Here is a 9,888-nt window from a genome sequence, read left to right as displayed (position 1 = left end):
CATGGAAGTTGAAAGGAAGTTTAGCATCACTGACAATGTTACTCCAACATCCCTGTGTTTCCTTTTGGACTAAAGAGTCTCAGACGCAACAAAGATATATGGAAGGGCTGGTTTTTCTCTCTTAATACCTGGGTAAATCAGAAGTATTTCTGCTAAAATCAGGGGAGAGAAAACAGTGTAAGGGCCTGATCCAAAGCCTGCGGACATCAATGGAAGTTATTCCACTAACTCTAATGGGCTTCGGATCAGGCCCTAAGTGAGCCCTGGGGCAAGCCTAGATTCTTCAACCAACCTATGGTTTCATGGGGCAATTGCTGGAGCTACCCTGGATGGAGTAGGAGCAAATGGTCAATGAGATGCTGTTCTTCAGAACTTTGAAATTTAAACACATGCTGCTCACATTGTAATGAAAACATGGATTTTCCTGAGAAAATTGACCAGTTTATATCTCCTGGTCTGTGACAATCCTTGCAAATAAAAACAGTTTGCCACTTACTGACCATTTAACTGATTGGGCCCCTCTAGGATAGATTCTTCATGCACCATGGTGTTCTCTGCGCAAGACCATCTCTCTGGGGCGATGTTCCCGTGTCTCTGTTTCTCAGCACTCCTCACCTCTCCCTGATTCTAGGTCTCTCTTGCTTTCTCCCCCTCCATTTCCAGGTGTATTTCTGTGCCTGTATCACAGGAAAACCGGAACTGTCATAAAGGATCACACCAGTGGTCTGTCTAATCCAATATCTGGTCACTGACCGTGGCCAGAACAATATGATTCAGAGGAAAATGCAACAAATGTAGTGGGTGATTATGGAATCAACTGCCCTTAGAAGAAGTTTTCTTCCAAGCTCCCATCTGTTAGAGGCTGGCTTATGCCCTGAAGCATGAGAGTTGATATCCTTTATTAGATAAATAAGTAATCTCCTAGAGCTAGCCCAAGTCACATGTTCCAAATGCTTGCTAAATATTTGCTTAGTAAGTCTTTTGGCTCAAACAGAGGAACTAACATATGTCAGAAGAAAATCACTGGGATCCATACCAACAAAGCTGGCACCCGTGCCATCTTTATTTATAAAACAGACTGGAATTTGATGTGGGGGCCCCCCCCTCCTTCTTTTGCTGGGATGTTGTTCTTTGCTCTCCTCCTTCTTCTGTTACTAGTAGAACATTGCGCGTTAGCGTGTGCTGGTGTCGGGGAGACGATGGAGAGGGTGCAATTCCGATGCTTGCTGCTGATCCTCCTTATGCATGAAATCCAGCTGGAAAAAGCATTTGATTCATATACCTGGAATGGGTTAAACGAATTATTTTAGGGTGTAGCAAACATTTCATAATGAGGGATAATAATCAGTCATGACTCTTAGTGCTTTGTACTTCCAAAGCTCTGGACAAACATTCATGTCGTTATTTTCAGAAGCACTGAGCATCCAGCGCTCACCTGGACCTATTTGGTGCTTATTACCACTATTGTTTATTTCTATTGCCACAGAACCCCAATCAAGGATAAAGAGCCCTTGCGCTAGGCACTGTACAAACAACAAAGAAGACAGTCCTGTCCCAGGGAATGTAAACTCTTGGTATCAGAAAGGTCACAATAGGTGGCCAATGGGGTAAAGATGAATTGGTAGGATGAGATAACAATATAATGGACAGAGTTTAGCACAAAAACAAAAGTTGTAGGGGAGACAGTGTGGCCTGGTGGATAGATAACTGGACTGGGACTCAAAAGAACTGACAGAGTGGATTGGTCATTGGCCTGTTAGCTGACCTTGGACAAGTCACGTTACTGCTCCATGCCTCAGTTTCCCCACCTCTGAAATGGAGATGATGATATTGACATCCTTTGTAAAGCTCTTTGAGATCTACTGATGTAAAGCTCTATATTAGAGCTAGGGATGATGATTATTATTAGTTCACCATTTGCCTGCCCCATGCAGTTGTGACTGTGAAGCATCTCTGAAAATCAAGCCCTGACTCTCCCCCTTGTAGAAAAGCATTTCCAGCCCCCTTTCACAGACTAAGGGGTGGAGTTGCTATATGATTATCTCAAGGACACACAATGAGTCAGTGTCACAGCCAGAATTAGAATGCAGACTTTCCTGGCTTCCTGCCCAGTGCTCATTTAATTAAATCATGGTTCACTGTTACATGTATAAGCCGTATAGGTCCCTAATGTTTGTATATTCCAAACACAATCTGTGTCAGATCGCTGGGTGGTTTGGGGTATTAAAAAAAATGCCTGGCTCTTGCTGGATAGACAATCACCTGGTTTGTATGTAATGCAGTTTTTCTAGTCTCAGCATGCTCTGATAAATCACCGTCTACAAGAGGCAGTGGTGGTGGTAAGGGGCAACAAATTAGTAACCTTCGCTTCCCTTCTCCCCCAGATTTTACACATCTGCGAATGAGGATTCCCCCATTCCATTTTACAGGATCACCAGTGATTAAAATGAAATCAGTGCCTATAAATTTAGCCAACAAATGGGCCTGGGTAGCTCGCAGAAATAGGAGTGATCTATAGAGTCTTTCCCCTCTAGCTTACTGGTTCAAATATAGCCTGTAGTTAGCAAGGGATGGGAGTTATTTATTAGTTATATGACAGTAAAGTCTAGAAACCCTCCCAGAGATCAGACCCCCATTGTGGTAGGCGCTGCAGAAATAGCAAGACACAATCTTTGCTCCAATTGTCCTTGTGGAATAAGTCTCAGTTCATTTTCTAACAGACATAACAGCATAAATCACAAAAATAACTACTAACTGTCACTCTTGTTGACAGTCTCTGTGGAGAGGGTAACTACTGAGTGTACCGGGGAGACCTATCTTCTTCCCCCTAGAGGTAGCCCATTGGTGAAGCGGTGTTCTGCTGTTGCCAATGGTGTGCTTGTTCCATGCATAAAGGATTCAGGATTCAGCAAGCTACTTAAGTATTGAAGTCAATGGTTTGGTATTTGTTGTGGATGTTTAGAGTGGCATATACTTTAAGCACTTTGCTGAGTCAGGTCCAAAGATAGGTGTCCAGGGCTGCCAGTCTGGTACCTTTCACAAACATAAATTCACTGGAAAAGAAAATACATACCAAAAAAGGAAGAGACCATTTTTACAAAACAATTTGCAAGCCCAGCTGAACCCACCGCCAGTCACCTCCGGGACTCCTCTTTCTTGACCTTCCCCCATTAGGGGGGAATCTCTCCCTTTCTCTCTCACTTTAGACTCAAATTGATATTAATCTCTTTTACAAATGTGGTGATGCTGCACTTTTATTGCTGTAAATATCGACATCAGAAATTTGCAGAATCACGACTGGACCTTATGGACAATGTTACTTATGGCAAAGGAACTAACAGTCCTGCTGCAGGTTAAGCTCTCTGCAGCAGTGATTCTTTTCAGCCCCTTGTTGTGGGCCTGAGTTGTGCATTGAGGATGAAATTCACCCCTCTGCAAAGAGACGGCCCCTCTTAATCTCCATGTTGAGGGCTTATGTGGCACTGAATTGGTGTTTAAACCTCTGGGTGAAATGTGTTCTGTATTTGGGGATCATCTAATTGTCCCGTATTTAGGGACCCCCGAATGCAATGAGTCACATTACCAATTTTTTCACTTCCATGATACCCAGACCTCCACCACCAGCTGCAAACCTGACTTTGCCCAGAGGAAAGCATGGGATGGCAGCAGCAGTCTGTATCAGAGAGTGTGTCTACACTGCAAGTGAAGATGTGATTGTACCATAGCTAGGCATACCCATGCTAGCTTTACTCGAGCTAGCATGGGTAACAATATATGGGCTTCAACACAGGCTAGCCATCCAAGTACATATCCAGATTCCCTAGACAGCTTTGAACTCATGCCACCGCATCTACCCTGCTATTGTTACCCTGCTAGCTAGATTAAAGCTAGCACAGATTTGCTACAATCTCACCTTCACTTGCAGTGTTGACATACCCAGCAGAGAGCCTTTGGCCATTCAGAAAAGTTTCAGCTAACTTTTTTTTCCCTCTATATGGATAAATTATTTTTATTGCACATTTCCATGTACTTGTAAGTTTCGGGTAGGAGCCGAAGTGGCAGAAGCTCTAGGGGAAAAGTTATTGTCAAGGGACTGTCAGCATAATCAGAGTACAATGTGCCCGCAGTCTCGAGGGCACTGGCTGTGCTGTGAGATGCAGCAGATCAAAGATATGACAGGTCATCCGATAGCTGCTGCCATGCCAATGGGCTCCAGAGGCTGTAACAGTGAATTTTCCCTCCCTTTTGTGCTATTGTTTTGTGAAGAGATGTTGTTTGGGCCATTCATTCAAAAGCAATGAGCTGATCAGTGTGCCCAACAATTACATAACATTTTGAGATGGCAGGAGAGAACACAGACCAACAAAAGTTGTCTGCAGCATTTAGATATACAGTTCCCATTGAAATGAATCGGAATCATGCATCTAAAGCCCCTGCAGAACTTTGAAAATCTCAGCCAGTCACTATAGCTAGTGCAGAGTATTGGGGATCAGGGCTCTTGGGTTCCAGTCCCAACTCTGCCATGAACACCACATGACCTCAGGTAAGTCACTTCACTTCTCATGCCTCAATTTTTCCCCACTTGTCAAATGAGAATAACATCCTTTACCTACCTCATGGAGAGATGTGAGTCTTAGTTATTGAATATTTAAATGGAAGGTGCTATTAATATATTCCAACCAGCTTTTATATTTTTCTTTTAAGACTTCTGCCCTTCACCTTTAAAGCAACTTGGAAAGGAGATGGAGCAGGATTAATATGCAAATGGCAGAGGAGAAAATACAATGCAAGATGAAATTTAGCATGTGAAAGGCAGAGGAGGTCGCAAAGGGTCCATGCAACACCAGAAGCCTTCTGATTACAAAGGTTAGATCTCGTCTGTGATTTCCTGCCTTTCTGATGTTTCCTTTCTTCTTTTTTCATTTTTAATTTATTACTATTATTATTTTTGGCCTCTCCTTTGGTTGTTTGCTCATTTACCCTGTAAATGGTTTGGTTCCAATCGAAAATCTCCTTGTGCGCCGCTCTTCAGCACCCTCTCAGGCATTGCAATGTGTTGCCATGGAAAGGGCCATGATGTCACATTGACAGATACATTCGAAAGCCCCCCAAGTTCACTTGTGCAACTGGGCAGAGATTCAGAAGCCCGGGAGACACAGGGATGGGGAGTGTTTGCTTAAAAAAGGAAACTTAATTAGGCGAGGGAGAATGGGTTAGAATACAATGCACTCAGTGGTCACAGAGCTCTCCTCATTCCAGGTGGCAAATATTGCCTTGCAGAGAAAGACTGGGAGGATAATTGACAGAGCTGGGGAGAGCGATTCTCAAACAGGCAGAGAAGGGGGAAATGACAAATGGAGGCAGTGAAAGGAAAGCTGAAATTTAAAAGAGTAGGGACCTGATTTGATCTTTATAAGTGCTGAATGCCATTGAATGCTTATTGACATCGATAGGCACTGCCCAAGCTCGGCACCTCTCAGGATTAGGCACTACTGATGCAAATAGGTGTTCTTACTACCTAGTTACAACGAAGGAAGAAATTAATACTAAAATGGGTGAACTAGAGTGCCTGGCGTGAAATGAGGCTATTGATATAATAGGCATCATGGAAATTTGGTGGAATGAGGATAATCAGTGGGACATGGTAATACCAGGAGACAAAATATAAAGGAAAAACAGTGACTGGTAGGAGAGTGGCACTATATGTGAAAGAAAGCATAGAGTCAAATCAAGTAAAAATCATAAATGGATCAAACTGTAATATTGAATCTCTATCGATAGAAATTCCATGTCTGAATAATAAATGTATAGCAGTCGGAGTATACTACCAACCACCTGACCAGGATGGTGGTGGGTTGTGAAATGCTCAGGGAGATTACAGAAGCTACAGTGGTAGAAAACATAATAATAATAATTAATACATTAATAATAACCGGGGGGTTCAACTATCCTCCTATTGACTGGGTCTATGTCACCTCAGGAAGAAAAGCAGAGAGAAAATTTCTAGACACATTAATGACTGCTTCTTAGAGCTGCTTGTCCTGGAATCCACAAGGGGAGAGGCAATTCTTGATCTCGTTCTAAGTGCAACACAGGATCTGACCCAAGAGGTGAATATAGCTGAACCGCTTGGTAATAGTGAGCATAATATAATTAAATGTAACATCCTTTTTTGCAGGGGTGGAGGGGGGGTAATACAAAAGTACCCACCACAGTAGCATTTATCTTCAAAAAGGGGAGCTACACAAAAATGAGGAAGCTAGTTAAACAGAAATTAAAAGGAACAATCACAAGGTTGAAATGCCTGCAAACGGCATGGAGATTACTTAAAAACACATAACAGAGGTTCAAACTAAATGTATACCCAAAGGAAAAAAAAACAAGAAGAGGACCAAAAAAATGCCACCATGCATAAATGATCCAGAAAATGGGGTGAACAGTGAGGTGGCAAAATTTGTAGCTGATACAAAATTACTCAAGATAGGTAGGTCCAAAGCTGACTCTGAAGAGTAAGAAAAGGATCTCACAAAACTGCGTGGTAAAACAGCAGATGAAATTCAGTGTTGATATGTGCGAAGTAATACATTTTGACAAAAATAACCCCAACTATACATACAAAATGATGTGGTCTAAATTAGCTGTTACCACTCCAGAACGAGATCTGGGAATCATCAGGGATAGTTCCCTAAAAACATGTGCTCGGTATGCAGCAGCAGTCCAAAAACCTAACAGAATATTAGGAACTATTGGGACAGGGATAGATAAACCAGCCCTGTAAAGAGCACCAGGAAAGGGCTGGGGGGTTGCAGAGAGATGATGCAGGAAGGAACAGTCTCCTGCAATAGTTTTTGGAAAAGGGACATTCCAGGTGGAAAGCCTTGGGAGTCATGGGTAGAAAGCCCCAACTGAAAGTTTTCCTTTCCTTTAATGAGTTTGTTGATTGGATGGATGGATAGACAATAAATGGAGCTTGGAAGCAAGAGCAAAAGAGTGATTTGGGTATGGTTGACAATTCCCCAGACTTGTAAGGAAGGCTGTCAATTTACAACCTATTATGATCACGTGCATTTAGTACCCAGCACCAAAATGTATTTTACATGGGTTGGATTAGGAGCAGCTAATGTTTATCCTAAGACTGGGAGCAAATACATTGCAATCTTCCACTGCATTGCAACATTAAGGGACAGAGATGGAAATAGCCTACTCAAGGAGTTAGATGCAAGGGGATTTCAGAGTATGCAAAGCAGTTTTTCTTACAATGCATTTTAAATGTGGCCACACCAGGACCAGCTCTAGGCACCAGCAAACCAAGCACATGCTTGGGGCGGCACAATTATAGGGGAAGTTTTTTGTTTGTTTGTTTGTTTGCTTGGGGCAGCAAACAACCTAGAGCCGTCCCTGGGCCACAGTGTTAGACGTATTTCTTGCAGGGATGAATTCCAGAAATGACTATCTGTTACCAAAAATTACCTGCCTCTAGTGTTGCCAGGAGTCCAGTGGAAAATCCAGTTGAAAAGGGACCCTGGAGGCCCCGGTCAGCTGACCAGGCCGCTAAAAGTTCAGTTGGCCACAGTGCCAGCGGGGCAGGCAGGCTCCATGCCTAGCTCCGTGCAGCTCCCGAGCAGGGCCGGCGCTTCCATTTAGGTGACCTAGGCGGTCGCCTAGGATGCCCGGATTTGGGGGGGCGGCTTTTTGCCGCCCTCAGCGGCAATTCAGCGGCAGGGGTCCTTCTGCGCTCTGGGTCGGTGGCTGCAATTCTGCGGCGGGTCCTTCATTCACTCCAGGACCCGCTGCTGAAGTGCCCCAAAGACCGGGAGCACGGAAGGACCCCCGCCCCCCCGCTGCAGAATTGCCACCGACCAGGAGCACAGAAGGACCCCCGCCTAGGGCACCAAAAACCCTGGTGCCGCTCCTACTCTTGAGAAACGGTGGCATGTCTCTCCAGCTCGTAGGTGAAGGGGCAGCCAGGGGGCTCCGCAAGCTGCCCCCACCTGCAGGCGCCACCCCAAGTGTCAGCTCCGCAGCTCCCACTGGCCGGGAACCGTGACCAATGGGAACTGCGGGGGCAGCGCCTGCAGGCAGAGGCAGTGCACGAAGGCCCCTGGCCACCCCTCCACCTATGAGCCTGACGGACATGCCACCGCTTCCCGGAACCACTCAAGATCAGTGCCATCCAGAGCCCACACCCCAAACCTTCTGCACCCTAATCCCCTGCCCCAGGCCTGAACTGTCTCCCACACTCTGAACCCCTTGGCACCAGCCCGGAGCCCTCTCCTGCATCCCAAACCCCTCATCCCCGGCCCCACCCCAGAGCCTGTACCACCAGCCAGAGCCTCTCACCCCTTCCCACACCCCAACCCTTGCCCCAGCCCGGTGAAAATGAGCAAGTGAGCAAGGGTGAGGAAGAGCGAAAGACCGAGGGAGGGCAGATGGAGTGAGAAGAGGCGGGCCTTGGACAAAGGGTGGGGCAAGGTGTTTGGTTTTCTGCAGTTGGAAAGTTGTCAACACTATCTGCCTCTGGCTTGCTTGAATTTTCCCCTTGGTACGGAAAAGTGAAGCACTATAGATGAATGCAAAGTTGGCTAGTAAGACCAGAGAGGGGGAGGTACCTAGGGAAAAAGGCAAATGAAGGTAACAGAGGATGGGTGCCTCAGTCTGCAGTGAGGAAATTCCTCAATATGCTTGACTCAGAAGCAAAACCCAGGATATTGACATGGCTCATTTTCAAACAGGTCAGCCTGGAAAGGAACATTTCAAGAAAACTGGAGAAGCTGGACCCAGCAGAGAAAGACTCCAGATAAGTCACCTGATGAGGCTAACCCACCAGCAGAACAGACAGGTAGTGCAGGCTGCAAAAGAGTCATAGAATCTCAGGGTTGGAAGGGACCTCAGGAGGTATCTAGTCCAACCCCCTGCTCAAAGCAGGACCAATCCCCTGCTAAATCATCCCAGCCATGGCTTTGTCAAGCTTGACCTTAAAAAACCTCCAAGGAAGGAGATTCCACCACTTCTCTAGGGAACCCATTCCAGTGCTTCACCACCCTCCTAGAGAAAAAGTGTTTCCTAACATCCAATCTAAATCTCCCCCACTGCAACTTGAGCCCATTACTCCATGTTCTGTCATCTGCTACCACTGAGAACAGTCTAGATCCATCCTCTTTGGAACCCCCTTGACTTTAAAAAGCAGAAGGAGCCACATTGCCCCCAAACAGCAAGAGCCTCTGGGGGTCACTTACTTTCCCTGAGGCATTTCCCTCATGCTTCTGTTATTTCCCCTTTTCCACTCCACATTGGGAATACAGTTCAGCCCAGCACAGAGAATGAACATAAGTCTTTATTCCCTGCCTTCATCCTCCCCTTTCAGATTTACAGGAAACATAGAACCATGCACAGTCCTTCTGCGGTGCTGTAATGTTCACCATGGGATAACAGCAATTGGGAAGAGACAACAGACTTTTTTTCCCGCTCTCCGACAGTGCGCTGTACCTCACTCTTGCATCTAATTGGCTGAGGTGCCTGGTTATCTTCAACAGCAGCCAGTTACCATCTTCCCAGACCAAGGACAACCATGAATGTTCCAACAGCTGTCAGTTGGAAGTCATGGACTGGTACACAAGATGCCACAAGGGTGTGATTGTCACACCAAGCCTTACAGAACAGTACCTCTCCATCTCCAAAGCCTCTATAACCAGGGATCTTCCACTCCCTGAGTGAAATTAACTCCTCTGCAGAGAGGCTGCCCAAAGTCATGCATCACTTACAGCTCTCTGCAGGGGGTGAATTTCAGCTTCACGGCACAGATGGTCAACAATACAAGAACTGTAATGTCACATTATATATGTTCAACCCCCCTTTGCAGCCTCTGTCAGACTGTGCCTTTGTCATTCA

This window comes from Gopherus evgoodei, chromosome 18 (genome assembly GCF_007399415.2).
Source record: "Gopherus evgoodei ecotype Sinaloan lineage chromosome 18, rGopEvg1_v1.p, whole genome shotgun sequence".
Lineage (NCBI taxonomy): Eukaryota > Metazoa > Chordata > Testudines > Testudinidae > Gopherus > Gopherus evgoodei.
Note: the sequence above shows the minus strand (reverse complement) of the source record.